Here is a 23,791-nt window from a genome sequence, read left to right as displayed (position 1 = left end):
TGCCTCTTCTGTATTCACCAAAACCTTAGCCTCTGTCCCTTCTTCACCTGCCATCACCATCTCCTCCACCATACACACCCACACCTAGCTCCAAGCCTCGACAGTACCACTCAGACGTCCATAGACCCTTAAAAACACATGTCCCAAATCAGCCTTGGCAACATTTTAAATCATGCATTAATAAAAATAAAATATGGGGGTGAGTGCCTTCCAAAATATACTAAGGCCGGGCATGGGGGCTCATGCCCATAATCCCAGCACTTTGGGAGGCCAAGGTGGGAAGATTGCTTGTGGCCAGGAGTTTGAGACCAGCTGGGAAAACATAGCAAGACCCCATCTCTACAAAAAATAAACAGAATTAGCCGGCCACAGTGGCGCACGCCTGTAGTCCTAACTACCCTGGAGGCTGAAGCAAGAAGATTGCTTGAACCCAGGAGTTTGAGGTTGCAATGAGCTATGATTTTGACACTGCACTCCAGGCCGGGCAACAGAGTGAGAGCCTATCTCTAAAATAATAATAATAATAATTATAATTATAATTATACACATACATACAGGTATATTAACAAATAAACATATATGTTTAAAAAACACAAAAAAGGGAAGGAAATACAAAATCAAATTCTTTGGTTTAATACTGCTGCTCGTCTGTTTCTAGATTGTATCTCAGGTTAACTGAGTAACTATTTCCTTATGGTAAACAGAGTCCTTAAGATTGCTGCCCAAGATTCCCATCCCCTGGTTATTTTGTGAAACGATAATCTAGGTACAGCTGCAATAGGATTTTGCAGATGTAATTTAAGTTCCAAATTAGTTTACTTTAAAATATGGGGATTATCCCAGAGGGCTTGGCCCAAACCAGTGAGTCCTTTAAAAAAATAGTTTTTTGAGTGGTGGCTCAGGCCTGTAATCCCAGCACTTTGGGAGGCTGAGGCGGTGGATCACCTGAGGTCAGGAGTTCGAGACCAGCCTGGTCAACATGGAGAAACCCCGTCTCTACTAAAAATACAAAAATTAGCTGGGCATAGTGGCACCCACCTGTAGTCCCAGCTACTCAGGAGGCTGAGACAGGAGAATCGCTTGAACCCAGGAGGCAGAGGTTGCAGTGAGCAGAGATCATGCCATTGCGCTCCAGCCTGGGTGACAGAGCAAGACTCTGTTTCAGAAAAAAAAAAAAAAGTTTTTCTCAGCTGGAAGCAGAAGAGGAAAGTCACAGAGATCCCAGAGGTGAGAAAGATTTAAGGGTGATTGCTGGCTTTGAAGGTGAAGATGGGGGAAAGTGCATGAGAAGGAGAACATGCAAGGCCTCTAGGAGCAGCCAGTGGCTCCCTCCTGGTTGACAGCAGGAAAGATAAAAAGGCCTCAGTGTTACAGCCACAAGGAACTCGGTTCCTCCAGCGATCTGAAGGGGCTTGGAGGCAGAGTCTTCCCCCGAGCCCCCACGTAAGAGTCTAGCCTGATAAATACCTTGATTTCTGACTCATTGGGACCCTAAGCAGAGAAACCAGCCAAGCCCACCAGGACTTCTGACCTATAGAACTGCAAAACCTATGGAATAAGTGAAATGTTGTTCCACCTCCCTGAATGTGTGATAATTTGTTACTCAACAGTAGAAAACTAATACACCCCTTCAGTTTTCATATCACCAAATAAAGGTAATAATGTCTGACTATGCCCAAGAAGCGCTCGGAAAACAAATATTAATAAGATTTAATTAATATGTTTTAATTTCAACAGAAAAGAAATGTATTACATTATTTCCCAATGTTGTGATTTTTAAATTAATTATAATACCATTGAGGTTCAATCCAGGGCAATTAGACTGTTAAATCCTAGTTAGGTTTGTTTTCTCCGATTCATTGCAGTCACAGGGCAGGGCTAACTTTAGAAGCCTCATCATAAAGGTCTAGAGCATGGAATTGTTGCTGCAGAGGGACATGATTTAACTTGCAGCTTTTTCTTTTTCTTTTTTTTTTTTGAGACGGAGTCTTGTTCTGTTGCCCAGGCTGGAGTGCAGTGGCACAATCTTGGCTCACTGCAACCTTTGCCTCCTCGGTTCAAGCAATTCTCCTGCCTCAGCCTCCCAAGTAGCTAGGGTTACAGGTGCCCACCACCACACCCAGCTAATTTTTTTTTTTTTTTTTTTGATACGGAGTCTTGCTCTGTTGCCTAGGCTAGAGTGCAGTGGCGTGATCTCGGCTCACTGCCAGCTCCACCTCCTGAGTTCACGCCATTCTCCTGCCTCAGCCTCCTGAGTAGCTGGGACTACAGGCACCTGCCACCACGCCTGGCTAATTTTTTGTAGCCAGGATGGTCTCGATCTCCTGAACTTGTGATCGGCCTGCCTTGGCCTCCCAAAGTGCTGGGATTACAGGCATGAGCCACCGCGCCCGGCCTAATGTTTGTATTTTTAATAGAGACGGGGTTCCACCATGTTGGCCAGGCTGGTCTTGAACTCCTGACCTCGTGATCTGCCCGCCTCAGCCTCCCAATGTGCTGGGATTACAGGCGTGAGCCACCGCACCCGGCCTAACTTGCAGCTTTTTCAATTCACAAAACAAAGTACTGCATTTTGTTGATGTTCTATTGGATACTACATCTACATGTCAAATATAAGAATTTTTTTTCTTAGAGATATTTCCCTTTCTAAAAAAAATTGACCTTCAACTTGGGAATACCTGTTGAAATTTGGCAAGCTATTCCTGATCCCTGATCTTGAGAAAATTATGAAAAGAAGAAGCAAAAGATGATCATACCTATTTTAATAAAATTGATCACTAAAATAAAAGAAAACCCCAAAGCTGGGCAAGAATGTTCTGACTACATAATCATTCCCCAAGCAGACCAAGATTCGATGGTGCGGAGCCTGCTAACCCAGACTTATCCTCCTGAGAATAGGTAACCAGGAAGTACTTGGATGAACATCAATCCAGGCCAGATCTAGTTTAAACAAGGCGGTCTGGGGAAGAGATTGTATACAGAGTGAGAACATTCCAATTTAGGAAGTAGACTTTATATACAGGATGAGGAGATGCAAGAAGTATAGCTTGGTAGTTAAAGCTGTATTGGTCCTAGGTAAGTGACTTAAATTCCCCAAGACTCAGTTTTCTCATGTCTAAATCAAGATAGTTTTTCAGTGTTCTTCGCCCAGGGCCCAGGACATGGAGTCATCAATAAATGAGGGCTATGTTAGGATCCAGCAATCTCTGGTGGCTAGACCCAAGCATCATGTTCAAAGCAAAAGACTGCAGGCCAGTGTTCAGGCTAGAAGTCTAAAGCAAGTCTTCCCTTAGGACAGGGAGAGACAGAGAGAGTGGGAAAGGCTATGAGAAGCCAACTCTCCAGGCAGGAGCAGGGCACTTATTAGATTCACAGAAGGAAGGACCTACAGACAAATATTCACAAATAAATATCTCTTTCTAAAATAATCCAATTTTCTGGCCCAATCAGTTGACAATGACTTGGCCACTGAAGATCATATTTTTCCAACATGGTCCGTTTTCTTGGCTTTCCTAAGTCATTAATTATGACCATGTTTTCCCAAATGTGGAAATTCCCCTTGTGCAGATGCAGCCGCTGCTGGCCAACCCTCCTTTCCTGAGAAGTCACTGCAGCACAAAAATATTTTTGTTTTCCCCAATTGCCCACAGGGAAAATTTCCTCACTCTTTTTTTCCCTCCTCCCTTAAAATCCTCTGGCAATTTCCAGGAATCTAAGTAAACCAGAATTACTTAGATCATGAAGGGCCTTTTAGATGTTCTACTTCTAACATGACAAAAAAGAATCTGAAATTTAAAGTCAATTATTATTAAACCAATCCCAAGAGTTCCTTTTAATAAATGAAGGCAATGCCACTGAAATCAAAATACCTCCCACTCCTGCCTAAAAATACAGTGCTCGGACTTGGGAGTTTAAATTATAAACAGTGGTAGCCAGAGTGATTAGATATCTGAATCAAATAACATTATGTGAAATGTGCTTCATACATGGTAAAGCCCTCTACAAATGTAAGCATTTGGCACCAACATGGGCACGGTATACGACACAGATGATTATTCAAATCGTAAATTTGTATTCAAATTTGTTAGATGAATTACCCCAGTTACCTTGTTCATCCTGTGGGTTTACCAAGGTGCCTTGTACAGGGCTGACGACAGTGGAGGACTCCCGGAGATATTTTATTCTTTTCAGAACATTCATCAAGAAACATTTCTGCGCCAGAAACTAAATGTAGTTGGTGGGGAAGAGGTGGTAGAGTGATGAATCAGACTGGGTCTCTGCCCTCAAGGTCTTTAAAATCTAGTAAAGAAATCATGATCTCCACACTAGCCCAGTGATTTTAACCAGGGACACTCTCTCCCCTCCACTCCACGATGGGGACATTTGACAATGTCTGGAGATGTTTGTGATGATCAAAACTGGAAGTGGAGGTACTACTGGCATCTAATGGAAAGAGGCAAGTGCTGCTGTTGAACATCCTATAATGCCCAGGACGGTCCCCCAGAACAAAGAATGATCTGGTCTAAAATGTCAGTGCCAGGGAGCCGCGGTGGCTCCGGCCTGTTGTCCTGGTGCATAAGGAGATGAGGCTATGCATTCGAGGCCAGCCTGGGCAACATAGAAACCTCTAATCTATATAACAACAACAATAACAATTAAAAAATTTGGCAGGGCATGGTGGTTCAAGCCTGTAATCCCAGCATATTGAGAGGCCGAGGCTGGCAGATCAGAAGGTCAGGAGATCGAGACCATCCTGGCCAACATGGTGAAACCCCTGTCTCTACTAAAATACAAAAAATTAGCCGGGCATGGTGAATCGCTTGAATTCGGGAGGCAGAGGTTGCAGTGAGCTGAGATCACATCACTGCTCTCCAGCCTGGTGACAGAGCAAGACGACATCTCAAAAAAAAAAAAAAAAAAAAAAAAGTCAATAGTGCCAAAGTGGAGAAACCCCGAACAAGATATATTAGCTAGAGCAAAACACTGATTGATTAACTAATTTCTTGACTAGTGTTGTTCCACATGGCAAATGACTTTCACCCGCAGACCCTAGTCATTTTGAATTTGTGCCTGTAACCTATTATAAGTGTTAAGTATCTTTTGAATACATAAGTACATTTAGACAGGTGCTGAATAAAGCATAAGATAAAGTGTCACCAGGCAAAATGAATGATAATTTAGAGTGAATTGTTAACCCAAAAGGACAAAAATTTTCTAGCTTGATGCCAAGCATATAGTAACTGCTCAGTGAACAGGAACTGAACATATTCAGATAACTTAGCAACACTCATTTGTCAGAAGCTAAAAGAAGAGTCATATCATTAAGGCACTCCTAGTAGTCATACAAACAGTGGTAGCCAAAATGATTAGTGTTGTGTCTGAATCAAATAGCATTATGTGAAATTTGCTTTATATGTAGTAAAGCCCTAAACAAATGCAGGCATTTGGCACCAAAGTAGATACAGTATACAAGATGGATGATGATTCTAATCGTAAAAATGTGTTAGATGAATTACCCAGTAACCTTATTCATTTTATGAGTTTACCAAGGTGCCTAGAAGTAGTAGCCTTCTTCTTGGAAATTCTTCACTATAGACTGCTAAGAATTGCATATTGTACCATGAAGAGATATGATCATGTAGTTTTATATTATAGCATTCAAAATTTTCACTAATTCAAGTTGGTGCTTCCTCAGTATGCCTTAGTGAGTGCTAACGAAGTGTGAAGTTTCAAACATTAAAAAATTGAGGTGGGGCCGGGCATGGTGGCTCACGCCTATAATCCCAGCACTTTGGGAGGCCGAGGCAGGTGGATCACCTGAGGTCAGGAATTCGAGACCAGCCTGGACAACATGGTGAAACCCTGTTTCTACTAAAAATACAAAAGTTAGCCAGGTGTGGTGGTGGGTGCCTGTAATCCCAGCTGCTCAGGAGGCTGAGGCATGAGAACAGCTTGAATTCAGGAGGCGAAGGTTGCAGTGAGCTGAGATGGCACCGCTGTACATCAGCCTGGGCAACAGAGCAAGACTCTGTCTCCAAAAAAAAGAGGTGGCCACCTCATGAATTTAGGGAAGGAGGAAGTAGTGTTTTGGAAGTAGGGCTTTAACTCCTTTACATACAACGTGGCTTCTCGTTAAATACAATAACAGTAAAACAAAGTGGCAGTGGCACTGGCTTTAATCTATTGCTTGATACACATAAGCATCAATAGTAAGAGAATGGTTAAGTGCCACTCTTAGTTAAGGATCAATTAAAAGTAAAATTCTATCTTTAAATTAGAACACGTCAGTAGAAAAATATGACTTAATTTACTAAAATTATTTGCACTTTAGTTTTTCAGGAAAAATGGTCAGGTAGTCCAATGTGCTAATACTTTGAGATAAACAGAGCTATTGCATGGAAAATCTGTACTTTTGATTAAGTAATTATCTTCAATTTTGATATAATGGTTACCAAGGAAATATTGGCTTTCTTCTTCCACCTATTTGACCCATATTTTCTCAATGTAAATTGGTGACTAAGTCAGGAAATGGCATCTAGTTTTGTATTAGCATTAGTCAAATGCAAGTAAGGGGGAGCTACCATACACATTTTAAAAAGAATGAATAATCTGCCATTTGCATAATCAGTATCAATGTCTGTTGAATTTAACACAGGTAATGTTCTTGATTTTTGCAACATGAAGGACCAAAGTTTTCTTTGAGTTTGAAAATTTCTACTTAAACTTTTTGCCCAAATATGAGTTTAATGAAGTTTGTTTAGGAGTGAGGAAGGGGAATTTTACTCTTTCCTTTTCATAAAGAAATAATTAAATAAATAAAAATGACTTCACCTCAGTAAGAGAAGGAATCTCAGGGTGGGAGTTTCTTAACAAATAACTGGGGTTAAAAGTAACACATTAGGTCAGGTGCAGTGGCACGCCCTGTAGTCCCAGCTACTCAGGAGACTGAGGCAGGAGGATGGCTTGAGCCCAGGAGGCAGAGGTTGCAGAGCTGAGATGGTGCTACTGCACTCCAGCCTGGGCAGCAGAGCAAGACCTCATCTCAAAAAAAAGCAACACATTTAAAAAATTACAAGGCCGGGTGCAGTGGCTCACACCTATAATTCCAGCACTTTGGGAGGCTGAGGTGGGCCGATCACTTGAGGTCAGGAGTTCCATACCAGCCTGGCCAACACAGCAAAGCCCCGTCTCCTCTAAAAAATATTTAAAAAATTAGCTGGGCATGGTGGCACGCACCTGTAGTCCCAGCTACTTGGGAGGCTGAGACACGAGAATCACTTGAACCCTGGCAGCAGATGTTGCAGTGAGTCGAGATCACACCACTGTACTCCAGCCTGGGTGATAGAGTGAGACTCCGTCTCAATTTTTTTAAAAATTAAAAGACTCAGGAAAATATTTCACGTGCTCAGAAAAAGAGGTATAACTAGTAAAAATGGGCCTTGATGTGATATATAAAGGCCTTCTCAGTAGCATCCACCTTCACCTATAATGAAAATATATGCCCTTTCTTCTCCAAGGGAAGTGGGTATGGCTAAGCAAGAATAATATTCTTCAGTGAGTATTGAAATAAAGAGTTTGGGTTGAAGAGGCCAAGAGTTTGAGATCAGCCCAGGCAACATAATGAGAACCTATCTCTACAAAATATTTAAAATATTTAAAAATCATCTGGATTGGCATGCACCAGTAGTCTCAGCTACTTCGGAAGCAGGATTGCTTGAGCCCAGGATTTCGAGGTTACAGTGAGCTAATGATTGCACTACTGTACTCCAGTCTGGGCAACATATTAAGACCCTGTCTCTATCTTTTTTTTTTTTTAATGTGAGTTCAATAGAAATTAGCAAATATCTTTATTTTCTTTTATATGTCCATGCTCTAACCCTCAATTCAGCTATATCTAAAACATAAGATATGTTTCCTTGGGCAAATCCTGGACTCAAGGGATTCTCCTGCCTCAGCCTCTCAAAGTGCTGGGATTACAGGCGTGAACCTCCCTGCCCAGCCTGAACTCACGTTCTTATCATTGGTTATGGACTGAGAATTCTAATTAATTCCCCTCCTCTCATAACTTTTCAAATAAAACAGACATATAAAAAAGTCAGTTTTAGAGTCTCTCACAATTAGGCCATCAACAATACGATCAGGCTTAGTTGCCTAAGAGTAAGTTGTTTTTAAAATTCTAAGTTATCTCTCATTTCCACATCCAGAATGATATTCCCCTAATATTTATGATGGTTATTTTTAGGTGATGGGACATAAGGTTGTTTCTTCTTCTTTGTAATATTTTGTGTTGTTTGAATTTTTTTTATAATTCATGAAAATAATAGTCATTTTTAAAACCTCTCCGTTCAATTCACTTAGCAAAATTTATAGTTCACAGTCTTCTACCTTTTCTATTAGCTAAGTAATTTTCAAAATTTGCTTTTAAAAAATTCAACCCCACTTTCATCATTACAACTCATTTTAAAAGACTCTCCCATATAGCCAGTGTGGAAAGAAAGGATATCTGACTGTTTTCACAGGACACACTATCTTTGAAATTTTTTCCTTTGTCTATTTTTGTTCTTTGTGTTGTCACATTTAGTTGTTTCAGAATCCTGCTGAACTTCCCAAAGCATTCCGAAGGAATACCATCATATGCAAAATTTAGGTAACTTGGGAACGCTTTGCTCAACTTTGCTTTTCTTTAAAAAAAATTTTTTTTCCATGACACAGCCTCAGGAGGTCCTGACGACACGTGTCCTACTTTGCTCAACTTAGTGTTTGTACATGCTGGAATATAGTTTAAGACAAGGTTCCTAGGTAAGATAATCTCAGAAATTTTCTTTTGTGGTACAGGTGTCAGAGCAACAAAGCAGGATGAATTAGGAATAGACTTGGACAACACTGTGGTGTTGAGGCTTATACATTCTTTACACAGTTTTCCTTTTCAGGGTCTGGCCTTCATGGTGTGATGAATACCACAGACCAATAAAACCTCCTAAGTGTCTTTCAGTCAATGATTCACTCTCACTGCATCCTGGATTCTGGCTCAATAACAGAAATTTTAAAATAGCTGCTTTTTAAAATTAGTCCAGTGTGGTGGTGTGGGCCTGTTGTCCCAGCTACTCAGGAGGCCGAGGTGGGAGGACAGCTTGAGCCTGGGAGGCAGAGGTTGCAGAGCTGAGATGGTGCCACTGCACTCCAGCCTGGGCAATAGAGCCAGACATTGTCTTAAAAAAAAATGCTGATTTTTAAAATGCTGGCAGTATTAGATTAGAAATCACTCACACTTTTTTTTTTCTTTTTTGGCATTGTGGTTATACTATTAGTTATACTATTAGGTTATTACTGTTAGTACTCTATATAAAAGTGGGAAAATGAAAGAGAGTTTGTGTCATTGGAAAATTTCAAGGTCAGGCTGGATGATTATCCAAGGTCAGGCTGGATGACTATCAGGCATGCTCTAGAAGAGAGCATCCATTTAAAGGAAACTTGACTAGGGAGACCTCTCAAGTTCATCTTTCAATCCTGTGTTCTTGGCCAGGTACGGTGGTTCATGCCTGTAACCCCAGCACTTTGGGAGACTGAGGTGGGAGTTGCTTGAGCCCAGGAGTTGGAGACCAGCCTGGGCAACATAATGAGACTCTGTCTTTACAAAATAATAATAATAATAATAAAATTTTAATTAACTGGGCATGGTGGCACGCATTTGTAGTCCCAGCTATTCAGGGGGCTGAAGTGGGAGGATTGCTCGAGCCCAAGAGGTCAAGGCTGCAGAGAGCCATGACTGTGCCACTGCACTTCAGCCTGGGCAACAAAGCGGACCCTGTCTCAAAAAAAAATCAATCAATCAAACAATCAAGCCTGTGCTCTGAAGTTTACCCTCTAATCTTATGGTAGTAATGCACTATTTTGGAAGAACAGGAGTCTCTTCTGGCCATGTTCTTCACTTTGTCTTGATTCTGAAACCTTTGTGTGTGTGCCAGCTCTGAGAATTAAACAGAGGAGGATGGGGCGTGTGGAAAAGTATTCCTAGGAGACTCGGAGCTGTCCAGCAGTCAAAGGAGCTGCACACAATGAGCTCCAGCTAATGAGACTTGTCACGGCATTTGGAACAGGGATTCAGCGAGGCCATTATTGACCAGGGAGAGGGGTGTATATGTATACATCTATATAGAATTCTTTGCTTACCCAACCCATTCCCAATGGGGATTTTTTTTCCTGATTTACATGTTGCTTTTCTTTTTAAATGGGGGCCAATAGGCTTCTAAATTGTATAGAGAAAAGAGCAAGTGATAATGTACAGAGCAAGCTAGAAGGAGAAGAGCTTAAGAGGACAGCAGGCAAAAATAGGACTACTACACTGTACAAGCAGTCTTTCAGCTTGTTAATTACAAGCTATTTAGCAAACACACACACATTCTATGCAAACATGCCCCATAAGTAGGTGCCACTCTATGGCAGCTTCATTATTTACATTTTGCAGTCAGCAGTCATTTTAGCACACCATTTTGGAAAAAAAAAATGAATGTGTCGAGTATTAGCTTACAAAGCCTTCACAGACTTTTTTGTATGATAAATAAATAAAGTAAATTTGGCCTAAAAAGGTTGTTCAGCCTTTTTTCCTTTGCGAGTGACAGACGCATTCGCTTTGATGAATGCCCACTTGATTGACGTTCTGAAGAAAGACATAAAAATCCTTAAGCTTGTTTATATATTCTTATAAATGGCTGGATACCTAGCTGCATTTTCTTATATTGCCTTATAAAGAGGAACCCACGTTTCCACAGACATCCTGGATTTGAGAGGAGGAATGGAATATGGGGAAACATCTCATCCAGCTTCCATGTGCTATGCAATTCAGTAGTAACCCAACTTTATAGGTAAAACAACTGAATGTGGAGAGGCTAAGTGATAATTTTTAATAACTTGAAAAATTATAAATTCAAAAATAAAAAATTTTAATAAAAAAATTACATTTAAAGTTTCTAAAAAATTTACATATTCGTTGTAGAAAATTTGGGAAATATAAAAATATACACAAAAAAGAAAATTAAAATTATCCTGATGAAACTACTGGTTTTTGTTGTTGTTGTCGTTGTTTGAGATGGAGTCTAGCTCTGTCGCCAGGCTGAGTGCAGTGGTGCAATCTCGGCTCACTGCAACCTCTGCCTCCTGGGTTCAAGCAGTTCCCCTGCCTCAGCCTCCCAAGTAGCTGGGATTACAGGCACGCGCTGCCATGCTGAGGTAATTTTTGTATTTTTAGTAGAGACGGGGTTTCACCACGTTGGCCAGGCTGGTTTCAATCTCCTGACCTCATGATCCGCCCACCTCAGGCTCCCAGAGTGCTGGGATTACAGGCGTGAGCCACCGGGCCCAGCCGAAACTACTATTAACATAGTCTCCCAAACACATATGAAATATGTATGTGGTTACATATATATTTCATGCTCAAAATATTGAGGAGGAAAAAAAGGCAAAGTAAAAGAGTTGCTAGCCCATCTTTTCCAAATTGGGAACCACTGTACACATTTTTTTTTTTTTTTTAGACAGTCTCACTCTGTCACCCAGGCTGGAGTGCAGTGGCACGATCTTGGCTCGTTGCAACCTCCACCTCCAAGGTTCAAGCGATTCTCCTGCCTCAGCCTCCTGAGTAGCTGAGATTACAGGCACGTGCCACCATGCCTGGCTACTTTTTGTGCTTTTAGTAGAGATGGGGTTTCACCATGTTGGCCAGGCTGGTCTCAAACTCCTGACCTCAAGTGATCCACCCGCCTCGGTCTCCCAAAGTGCTGGGATTACAGCCATGAGCCACCGTGCCCGGCCCACTGTCCACATATTTTAATCACCTTCTTTAATGCGTCTCCTCTTCCCCTGAGACAAATCTGATGATAAATTGTAAATGGGGTGCCAGATCTCCTATTTGAAAAATAGCACCAGGTTTGTAGGTAATTCCTTACCTTTCTTTTCCTCAGTAGAGACCCAGGAAATTGTAAAAGAAGTATGATACTGCAAAACACCTTTGTTTTTGCGAGATAACTTTGGAGGTGCCCATGTTGACAGCTGTAGTCAGTCACATGCTTACCAGAACAAAGAGCTCTACAAAGGGAGAAGTTAACTTTAGCTTTGAAAATCCTTTTATCCTTCATGATTTGATGCCTTTAAATTTGTCACCTGAATGCGATATTAACATAATCGTCTGCATTTCAGCTAATGAATGCACCTGCTTCTAAGACTTTATTTTAGCAGTTTTAATGAGCTCTTCAAAAGAGTTTGCCTGGACTTACTGCACTGCTAGAGAAATAGCAGCTGTAAGCAACTAGCAACACATTCAGTATTTGAATCAAGCTCTGTGAAGTTGTTAAACTTGAGAAGGAGTATCTATCCATCTGTTTGTGATAAGGGAAATGAAAATTGAGATGTGGCTGTGGCATTTGGAAAGAGCACTAGAGTAACTGGGTCTGGCCAAAGGTTATTCTCTGGCCGTATGTATGGATCTCAAGCATATGGATTTAATGTATTGATTTAAGCTAAATTCTAGTTTTCTTGTCTATGTAATAATGATACCCATTTATAAGCTTGTAAGGATTAAATATCTCACCTGTTATATGCACTCATTAACATTAGATTTTTATAATTATGATGCTTATTAAGAAGATGTGACTTTACAAAGGGCCATTTGAGTCCATTCATAGGAAATATCCTGAATAGGTAAATACACAAACTCAGAAAGTAGATTGGTGGTTGCCAGGGGCTGCGGGGGGAAATTGGAAGCAATTGCTTAGTGGACATGGGGTTTCCTTTGGGTATGATTCAAATGTTTTGGAACTAGATGCAAGTGGTGGTTGTACAATGTTGTAAATATACTAAATGCCTCTGAATTGTTCACTTTAAAATAGGTAATTGTCTGGGCACAGTGGTTCATGCCTATAATCCCAGCACTTTGAGAGGCCGAGGCGGATGGCGGGGAGAGGATTGTTTGAGCCCAGGAGTTCAAGACCAGCCTGGGTAATAAAATGAGACCCTGTTTCTGGGAAAAAAAAAAAAAAAAAGCAAGAAAAATAAATAACCTAGGTAATTTTCTGTTATGTGAATTTCACCTCAATAATTTTGAAAAAGGACCAGGTCCTGTGGCTCATGCTTGTAATCCCAGCATTTTGGGAGGCTGGGGTGGGAGAGTTGCTTGAGCCCAGGAGTTTGTTACTAGCCTGAAAGACATAAGGAAACCACATCTCTACAAAAAATTAAAAAATTTTTAAAATTAGCTGGGCATTGTGGGTGGGTGGTGGGGGTTGGGGAGTTGAGGCTGCCGTGAGCCATGATGGCGCCATTGAATTCCAGCCTGTCTCAAAAATAATAATTTTTAGCTGAGCGCAGTGGCTCACGCCTGTAATCCCAGCACTTTGGGAGGCTGAGAGGCTGAGGCGGGCGGATCACGAGGTCAGGAATTTGAGACCAGCCTGGCCAATATGGTGAAACCTCATCTCTACTAAAATAAACAAACAAACAAAACTTGGCTCGTCATGGTGGTGCGCACCTGTAGTCCCAGCTACTCCAGGAGGCTGAGGCAGAAGAATCACTTGAACCCAGGAGGCAGAGGTTGCAGTGAGCTGAGATCGCACCACTGCACTCCAGCCTGGGCAACAGAGTGAGACTCCGTCTCAAAAAAAAATAATAATAATAATAATAATTTTTAAAAATGTGACTTTAGATGGATTTAGTAAATTCCATTGGGTTGACTATAGGTTGTAAGATGGTTCCTAGATAAATAATTGCTCAACAAGACATATAGTAAGGAAAAAAACAAACAAACTGATCTCCTTACATAAGTAATCAGGAAGACTGTTTCATTGCTGAATCATACCTTGACTCCACAGTGAAGATTTTTGCAAGGGAAAACATTAACCAATCTCTGGAGGTCCAAATCCCTAAACAATTCTGTAAGCCATTTAAATTTTGTAACTGTTATATGGAAGTTAGCATATTAGAATACTCATTTACTTCCAATATATATTTTAATACTTTTTATTATATACTCAAATTAATTCCATGCTTGTTACACTGATTTCAACATCACATTTTCATAATATCCCTCTCCTTTTCTTCATATGCTCCTGTATGTACTTTGGGTAGTAGTAACAACCCATCCAAAACTCAAGTGAATGGAAGACAAAAAACATAGGACAAATGTTGCTTTAAAAATATACACAGCAGGCCGGGCACAGTGGCTCATGCCTGTAATCTCAGCACTTTGGGAGGCTGAGGCAGGTGGATCACGAGGTCAGGAGTTCGAGACCAGCCTGGCCAACCCGGTGAAACCCCATCTGTACTAAAAATACAAAAATTAGCAGGGCGTGGTGGTGGGTGCCTGTAGTCCCAGCTACTCAGGAGGCTGAGGCAGGAGAATTGTTTGAACCCTGGAGGTGGAGGTTGCAGTGAGCTAAGATCGTGCCATTGCACTCCAGCCTGGGTGACAGGGTGAGACTCCATCTCAAAAAATATATATAATATATATTTTTATATATATGTAAATATTTATATATATTTATATGTGTATATATTATATATATTTATATATTGTATATTTATATATTTTATATATTTATATATTGCATATATTATATATATTTTATATCTTTATATATTGTATATATTATATATTTTATATAGTTATATATTGTATATATTAAATATATATTATATATTTATATATTGTATATATTAAATATATATTATATATTTATATATTGTATATATTAAATATATATTATATATTTATATATTGTATATATTAAATATATATTATATATTTATATATTGTATATATTATATATATTATATATTTATATATATTATATAAATATATATTTGTATATATTTATATAATATATATTTGTATATATTATACATAAGTATATATGTATATATACAGTATATATATATAAAGTATATATGTATATAATATATATACGTATATATGTATATATGTATATATAATATATATACGTATATATACGTATATATAATATATACGTATATATAATATATATACGTATATATACTATATATATTATATATAGTATATATAATACGTATATATATATTTTATATATACGTATAATATATACTATATATATATACCTATATATACACACACACATACACACACAGCAGGCTGGGCGCGGTGGCTCATACCTATAATCCTAGCACTTTGAGAGGCCGAGGCAGGCAGATTACCTGAGCTTAGGAGTTCAAGACCACCCTGGGCAACATGGTGAAAAGCCATCTCTACTACAATACAAAAAAAAAAAATAGTGAGGCATGGTGGCAGCTGCCTGTAGTCCCAGCTACTTGAGAGGCTGAGGCATGAGAATTGCTTGAAGCTGGGAGGCGGAGGTTGCAGTGAGCCGAGATTGCACCACTGCACTCCAGCCTGGGAGATACAGCGAGACTCTGTCTCAAAAAAAAAAAAGAAAAGAAAAGAAAAGGAAATATATACAGCACATACATTACAGACCAATTGGAGGTAACACCCTGAAATGAAGATGCCACAGATTTTTATCTTTCTCTCTCCTTGTAAAATTGGTAACACGAAGGCAAGATAACTGTTAAGTAAATGGAAAATTCTTCAATTTCCTTTTTATTTTATCTCAATAAAAATGAGGCAGCTATTCTAGCTAGGGTGGAAGTAATTTATTCTCTGTACTCCTTCTCTCCTTCACATCATCCTGACCAACAGTCTTCCCTCAATATTTGGAGCTGGTTCATTGGTGTTTCACTCACACACCACAACACTGGAGAATCACTCAGAAATCAGGACCAACTTAGGAATCTTCGCCAGCTTGATGCAAGAGTTTCTCTGGAAAGGCATTGATTTCTAGAAGCCCCCAACTTGAATCTGCTGGAGTAAGCAGCCTTCTGGCAACTGCTTGCATTCCCACATCTCAAGAGATCCACTTTATCCAGACTTGCGTGGAGCATCTCTCCAGAAAACATCCAGTTCTACTTTTAGACCTTAGTTTTGTAACCTGAGCAAACAACCCCACGGGGGCTCACCTCCAGCTGCCCTTAGGCAGTGTTTTGCTACCCAAGGCGAGCTGACCTTATACTGATGAAGACCTGCTATCTATGGCCTAGCTAGTCACAGCGTGGTCCTCAGAAGGGCAGCATCAGCGTCACCTGGGAGCAGAGAGTCTCGGTCCTCACTCCAGGGCTATTGAATCAGAATCTGTAGCTCAACAAGGTTCCCAGGTGATTTGTATGCATTTTTAGGTTTAAATAGCAGTGGTCTAACGGACCTGCCTGAGTTGCTTTTTCCAGCAACAGAACTCCCCACGTCCTGGTCTGAAGTTGTTATCCATCCATTTTCCACTACCAGTCTCTACACAGATTTCTCTGCAGTGCTCCAGGGCAAGCTATCTCTATTTTGGATGAATTCCCAACCACTGGGTCTTATAGCAATCTGCATTTCTATTATTTGGGTGGTCACACAAGTAGATAGCACAGCCTCCCACTAGCCTGAACCATACCCATTCCCCTCCAACTCATTTTGTTCTCCTTATTCCCACAGCTGTAGTGTTACAATGATCATAAATTATTGTTAAAGAAGAAAATTACCAAAAGAAAAAAAAAATAGTCTCTATAAACCTGCATAGTTTAGAGCTAAAGAATATGTTAAAATTTTCCATCATGGAAATTTCCCAGCTACTGGGCTCTTTAGATTTTTTTTTTTTTTTTCAGAGCTGCAAGCAAAGAATGGAAATTTCCAATTGCAGCATCGAGGGCTGCTGTTCTGCTGACTGTCTTGCTCAGCCGGGGTCATCTGCTTCTCTAAGACATCAAGGAATGCCAAGGTAGGTCTGAGAGAAAACACATACTTCCTCTGCAGGAAGGAAGGAATGTCTTTATGCTGCCTCCAACTTGTAATTAGGGGAGGGGCAGGAGAGGTGACATCCCCCTGCTCCATCCACCTGGATGTGGATTTTGTTGTTACCACCTATCAGCAGCTTATCCTACTTGACATCTTTCCAGTGGCAGCTGGCTGGCAGGTTTTTTATTTTTTAAGAAATCCTTAAGGGGGTGGGGGATCCAGAGAGATGGAGGGAACCAACATTTTTGAGGTGTACTCTTCTAAGTAACCCACCAGGTATTTTATATATGTTATGTCATTTAACCTTGTCACACTTAGCCTTCATTACATTTAACCTTGTGACCCACCCAAGGTTAACTTCTGATTTTCTGCACTCAAATTTTGGAAGCATCATTTGTTCTTCCTAAGACAGCCCTATTGCCCCCAGCCCTCCTATAAACCAGTTATCTTCAAGCATCCTGAAGGTTTTGTTTCCACCTCCTCAATAACATCAACAGCTCCGTTCCTTTTCATTATATCTAAGTTGAAAGATATTTCCATTCACAGGTGGTCCTGATGTCTGAGTCAACGGGCGTCTAATAGTTCTCTAAATTCTGTCATGTACCTCCCCACTCACTACTGCTATTACTACAGAAGTATGGTGGCAGCTCCACGAAGTCCGAGTATAAAGGCACTGGCATCTTGCAAACAAAGCTAAGGACCCTGACTGGCTCTAGGCCTGAAAGAACATTCTCATACCTAGGCTGGGTGGGTTTGTCTGGGTGGTTTCGGAGTTTTGTGGGTTTTTTTTGTTTGTTTTTTAATATAAAAAACTTCTAGGGGGATTCTGAAATACCGTAAGAAGCAAGAGCTATCTATGTTTACTCTCTTCTTACAGACAGCCATATCATACCAGGAAAAGAAATGCTAAGGAGGTCTTCTGACATCGCTGTTGCTATTTATACGTAACATCATTTATTGAGGCAAGTTTGGTAATAGTGAAGATTTTCTAGCAATAAATTTTTAAAAATCATTACATGGCTAGTAAGTTAAAAAAATTCTCCCCGTCTGTCATTTCAATCACATCCATATCCATAGGTAGTGATATGATCTTTGAATACAGTGACCAATTTTACCACCACCCAATGATGAAAGTGGAGGCAAATGGGAATCAGCCAGAGTATTGTAGGTCTGTTTAGGGTTGAGCCTCAAAAGCTGATGTTTAGTTGAGTTATTGCTTACATCTGTGACAATGATTTTCCGTAGCCCTTTAACCCATTAAAACTGAGTCTGATTCCCTGGTGAAATTCATCAAGTGGTATTTGAATATGGGTCTGGGTCTCATGTGATATGTACACATTTCCAACAGACTTCTTTCCGCCCCTTCTCTGTATTTGTCATTAGCTAGAAGATAGTGGTCCTCTTAGCTGAAGACACTGATGATTCATATCTGTGGGTGGGGCTGAATAGACTGATGTATGATGACTCGTTCTTTCCGCTTTAGACCACAGAGATGACTTTTAAAATTTTGTGGTTGGAATACACGCTGTTTTAGATGATGATTGATTGTTTGTGATTTCAAACATGGCCTCAATTCTGTCCCTCCTGTTTCCCTGCCCCTTGCAATGTGACTTTGCAGCTCCTCCCATCAAGAGCTGGAGTCTGTTTCTACATTCCTTGAGTCTGGGCCTGCCTTTTGGCTGTCTTTGGCCACTAGAATGTAATTGAAATAATGGTGTTCCAGTTCCAAGCCTAAGCCTCAAGTGTGTGCTTCGGCTCTCCCCTGAAACCTGCCAGGGCTGTGCGAACAAGTCCAGGCTAGCCGGCTGGAGGATGAGACATCCTGTGGAGTCAAGATGAGCCACTCCAGCTGAAGCCATTTTAGACCAGCCAGCTCCAAGCGAACATACCAGCTGATCACAAATGTGTGAGCAAGCCCACTGTGGTCAGCTGGGCCCAGCCCAGATCAGCAGAACCTCTCAGCCAATTCACAGACTCGAGAAATAGTAAATGGTAGCTGTTATATGCCATCCAATTTTAAGATGGTTTGTTATGAAGTAACAGGTAACTAATACAGGTGATCAATTATCTTCTTCCCCCCAACGCCCCCCATGGCTAGGAAGCTCAGAGCCAAATTCAAAAGCCAATCGTAGAAACTATGTTTATTTATTTATTCATGTTTATCACACACTTTATGGGTAACGTATGTGCAATCTTCTCTCTCCTTAATGGTGAATTTTAAAAATTCGATAACCTATTGTTTACCACATTGACTCTGAACCAACCCAATACCTTGTTTTAAATATTTAGGTGGTTGTTATTTATTAGATTAGAAGAGAAGAATCTAGAGTGAGGATTGGCAAACACTCACTTTCTTTTTCTTTTTTTTGAGACAGAGTCTCACTCTGTCACCCAGGCTGGGGTACAGTGGCACAATCTCAGCTCACTGCAACCTCCACCTCCTGGGTTCAAGCAATTTTCCTGCCTCAGCCTCCCAAGTAGCTGGGACTACAGGCATGCGCCACCATGCCTGGCTACTTATTTTGTGTGTACTTTTAGTAGAGATGGGGTTTCGCCATGTCGGTCAGAGTGGCCTCGAACTCCTGGACTCTGGTCTCGAAATCCTGGACTCAAGTGATCCTTCCATCTCAGCTTCCCAAAGTGCTGAGGTTACAGGCATGAGTCACCGCACCTGGCCTAGGATTGGCAAACACTTTCTGTAAAGGGCCAGCCAGTAAATATTTTAAGCTTTGCAGGCTGTATAGTCTCTGTCATAACTACCTAACTCTGCTGTTATAGCACTAAAGCAGCCATAGACAACCTGTATACAAATGAGCATGGCTGTATTCCAATAAAACTTAATTACAGAAACAGGCGGTGGATCAGATTTGGCCCTCAGGCCATAGTTTGCTGACCTCTGCTCTAGAGCAATACGTTACTATGCAAAAACATCTTCACCTACACTACAGTCTCCTCAACTTTATTGTAATTTATCTCAGTTGTTTTGGAAAAAAAAAAAAAAAAGACAAATGAAGTGAATTTACTTCCTCTAGCAGAGGACAAGAAGAGGCTGACTGTGCGGTAGGAAAGTATATAGCATTTGTACCAGAGCAAGTATGACACTGAACAAATCCTCTGGCCACTTCGTCCATGACTGCTTATTTAGTTCAATGCTGAAGGCCAGAATAACACAAGCAATGTCTCATTTGTTTTGTTTCATCCTACAGCTTCTAATCTCAAATACTCATTTAACAAATGCATGCTGGATGTCACAATAAGGATGGCGCTCCAGTCCTTCTTGCCTACTCGGAGTTCCCTGAATGTATTGTGCTATTTCACGCCTCTCTAACTCTGCACACAATGTTCCTTCTGCCTGGAACACACTTAGCCCTCTTCTCTTACTGGCTAACGCCTACACGCTGATCAAAACTAAGCTCAATGATACTGCCTCTTGGAAGACTTCCTGAGTGCACTTCTACCTCCTCACCCTCAACCTTCAGCCCGCACACTCAATCTCAGCATTTATTCTACTAAACTCATAATTAAGATAGCTAATGCTTATATGGTACCAGACACTTACTATGGGCCAGGCACAGTTATGTCCTGTCATTTCATTGAAGTTATTGGTATGCTTGCCTGTTTCCACAAGACAATCATACGTTCAGAAACATTGAGTACTTTGCAACTGGCATGCTAGGCAAAGTAAATAAAACAGTAACAGTAAAGTAATAAAACAGACCGTAAGCCCACTGAGGGAACCTACTGCATGTTATTTGTTTTTACCTCTCAATACCTAGCAGTGTCCAGAGCAGAGGTTTTGTTTTAATTTTTTTTTTTTGACACAGGATCTAACTATCTCCCAGCCCAGAGGGCAGTGGCACGATCATGGTTCTCTGCAGCCGTGATCTCCTGGTCTCAAGCAATCCTCCCACGTCGGCCTCCTGAGCAGCTGGGGATACAGGCATGTGCTACCATGCCCAGCTCATTTTTGAAATTATTTTGTATAGAGACAGTATCTTGCTATGTTGCCCAGGCTGGTCTTGAACTCCTGGCCTCAAGCAATCTTCCCACTTCGGCCTCCCAAAGTGCTGGGATTACTGGCGTGAGCCACCCATACCTGGTCAGAACAGAGGCTGTTTGTTTGTTTGTTTGTTTGTTTTTGAGACAGAGTCTTACTCTGTCACCCAGGCTGGAGTGCAATGACATGATTTCGGCTCATTGCAACCTCCACCTTCCGGGTGCAAGCAATTCTCCTGTCTCAGCCTCCTGATAGCTGGGATTACAGGCGCATGCCACTATGCCCAGCTAATTTTTGTTTTTTTTAGTGAAGACGGGGTTTCACCATGTTGGCCAGGATGGTCTCAATCTCTTGACCTCATGATCTGCCCGCCTCAGCCTCCCAAAGTGCTGGGATTACAGGCCTGCACCACCACCCCCGGCCCACAGATGTTTTAAATTAATATTAGAAGAACAAATGAAAATACCACTTACATGGTACAAAATACGTGCTAGGCCATGTTCTAAGCTCTTTACATCTCTAAGCCTCAAAACAACTTTATGGGGTAGCTGGTATAATTATCACCATTTCACACACGGGAATTGAAGGCATGGAGAATTTTTAGGTAATTTTCCCAAGGTCATACAGCTAGTATGTGACAGAGCTGGTTCCAGAATCTATGTTCACAACCCCTGGATGAAATGAAAGCTTGAGTGACTCAGCATAAATCCATTTCTACTCCTGGGAAAGTAATTTTTTTATTTTTTATTTTTTTTGAGATGGAATCTTGCTCTGTCGCCCAGGCTGGAGTGCAGTGGTGCGATCTCGGCTCACTGCTTCCCAGGTTCAAGCGATTCTCCAGCCTCAGCTTCCCGAGTAGCTGGGATTACAGGCATGTGCCACCGTGTCTGGCTAATTTTTTTTTTTTTTTTTTTTTGTATTTTTGGTAGAGACGAGGTTTCACCATGTTGGTCAGGCTGGTCTCGAACTCCTGACCTCAGGTGATCTGCCCACCTTGGCCTCCTAAAGTGCTGGGATTACAGGTGTGAGCCACCGTGCTGGGCCCCTGGGGAAAGTAGTTTAAAAGATGCATCATTGAGAACATAGGTTGTCCAGTGGTACCAGTCACGTGCTTAAGGAGTCAGAGAATTGTGTTCACATCTGCTCTCAAGTGCTTGATGTAAGTGAGTGATATTGGTAGTGGCATTGAGTTCCTGCAAGGTGCAGTCTTACATTTACAGAGCATTACGGTGCATTCTGAACTCTGATCTGATTTCTCCCACCACCCTCTCCTCCTCTCGGGTGGTATGCATCAATGCTCAGGGGCAACTCCAACAGGGTTTCTGCCAGCGTGTGTCTGCCGTGTTGACTCTTTCCTGATGGCAGGCAGGTTATACAGTAGATCCATCCGTGTTGGCCTATTCCCATGGACACTTCAGCAAATTAGCATTTTGGAGAAGACTACACAGAAACATCCATAATACTGGCGAACCTGGCTGGGTGTGTGCATCTTTAAAAAAGTATTGCTGGCCGGGCATGGTGGCTCATGCCTGTGATCCCAGCACTTTGGAGGCCAAGGCGGGCAGATCACCTGAGGTCAGGAGTTCGAGACTAGCCTGGCCAATGTGGTGAAACCCTGTCTTTACTAAAATTACAAAAAGATTAGCTGGATGTAGTGGCGGGCACCTGTAATCCCAGCTACTTGGTAGGCTGAGGCAGGTGAATTGCTTGAACCCGGGAGGCGGAGGTTGCAGTAAACCAAGACCACGCCATTGCACTCCAGCCTGGGCAACAAGAACGAAACTCCATCTCAAAAAAAAAAAAGTATTACTGCCAGTCATTTATGGAAGGCTTTGGAAGTCCCCATGGGGCCTTGCAAGCAACATGCCACTCAGCAGGGAAGATAAAGACAGGGAGAGACAGCGACTGGCCTGCAGCTGTTTCTAAGGACAGGCTTGCTCTGCTGAAAAAAACAAAGAACAGATATTTGGAATAGAATTTTGCATCTGAAACAAATATGGATTTGGAGAATTTTAGGTTTGAGCATTAAGACATTAGAAAATAAAGCCAGGCACAGTGGTGCACACCTGTAGTCCCAGCTACTAGGGAGGCAGATTTGGGAGGATTGCTTGAGCCCAGGAGTTTGACACTGTAGTCATGCCTGTGATCATGCCTGTGAATAGTCACATAGTGAGACCCTGTCTCTAAAAAAACTAAAAAAAGAAAGAAAAGTGATCACAGAGTCCCTGCAGACCCTTGAAGTCTATGGTCTCTCTGAGTAGAGAACAAATGTGTCCATTCTCCCACCTCAAGGCAGCTTAAAAAAAAAAGTAACTCTTCCTCTTTACTCCCTTTGCAAACTAGATAACTAGGAGGAGGTGAACAGGCAATTTCCTCGGTGGCCTCCACTGATGTTTTAGAGGACGCAACAAGGCACCAGGGCCAGGACTGGTTCCCACAAGCTTCCTGTTCTCAGTCTGAGGCACAACAGAGGCTAAAAAGAATTCAAAGATTCAAGAATTGGCTCTTAGAAGCAACCATGTGTCACCAAAGAGCTGGGCAAGATAGTGCTTGTTGGCTTTTCTCCTAGTCAAGAATTAACCATGAGACTTCTCTAGGAAAACATTGATTGCCTGGCTGGAAAACTTCAGAAACATTGAGTTGACCACTATTCTCAGGCACCTGCACATACATTTTTCAGGGCTTTGGGTACAATTTATAGCATCTTATTTTCCAGTGAAAATAATCTGTTACTGTATTTGTAGCCTGTTTCATACGGTTTAACACTTAATAATTCTGTGTTGTTTTTATTACGAAAACTTGCATTCTCTCATCTAGAGCAGAATCTCCCTGAGGGCAAGATTTATGCCTTCACTTCTTTGGACTCCTCCACAGGACCAGACAGAGAATGAAGGAGTACAATAGTGGGTGGTCAAGAGGGAATGATTACAGGACAGAGTATTTGG

At 41.3% G+C, this 23,791-nt stretch overlaps 1 protein-coding gene across 3 annotated transcripts in view; it reads right to left on the bottom strand.

The window, feature by feature from the left end:
- Window positions 1-23,791, bottom strand: part of MKLN1 (muskelin 1) — a 381,688-nt gene that overhangs the window by 284,820 nt on the left and 73,077 nt on the right. The window contains exon 3 of one of the 3 annotated variants that reach the window (XM_063815012.1): window positions 4,107-4,224. The exons of the other annotated variants lie outside the window; for them this stretch is intronic. The gene's annotated coding sequence lies outside the window, so the exon portion shown is untranslated. The remainder of the gene's footprint in view (window positions 1-4,106; window positions 4,225-23,791) is intronic. 3 annotated transcript variants of the gene reach the window in all.

Source organism: Pan troglodytes, chromosome 6, assembly GCF_028858775.2.
Source record: "Pan troglodytes isolate AG18354 chromosome 6, NHGRI_mPanTro3-v2.0_pri, whole genome shotgun sequence".
Taxonomy (NCBI): Eukaryota; Metazoa; Chordata; class Mammalia; order Primates; family Hominidae; genus Pan; species Pan troglodytes.
The sequence above is the reverse complement of the archived record's forward strand: the minus strand, read 5'-3'. Positions and strand labels throughout refer to the sequence as shown.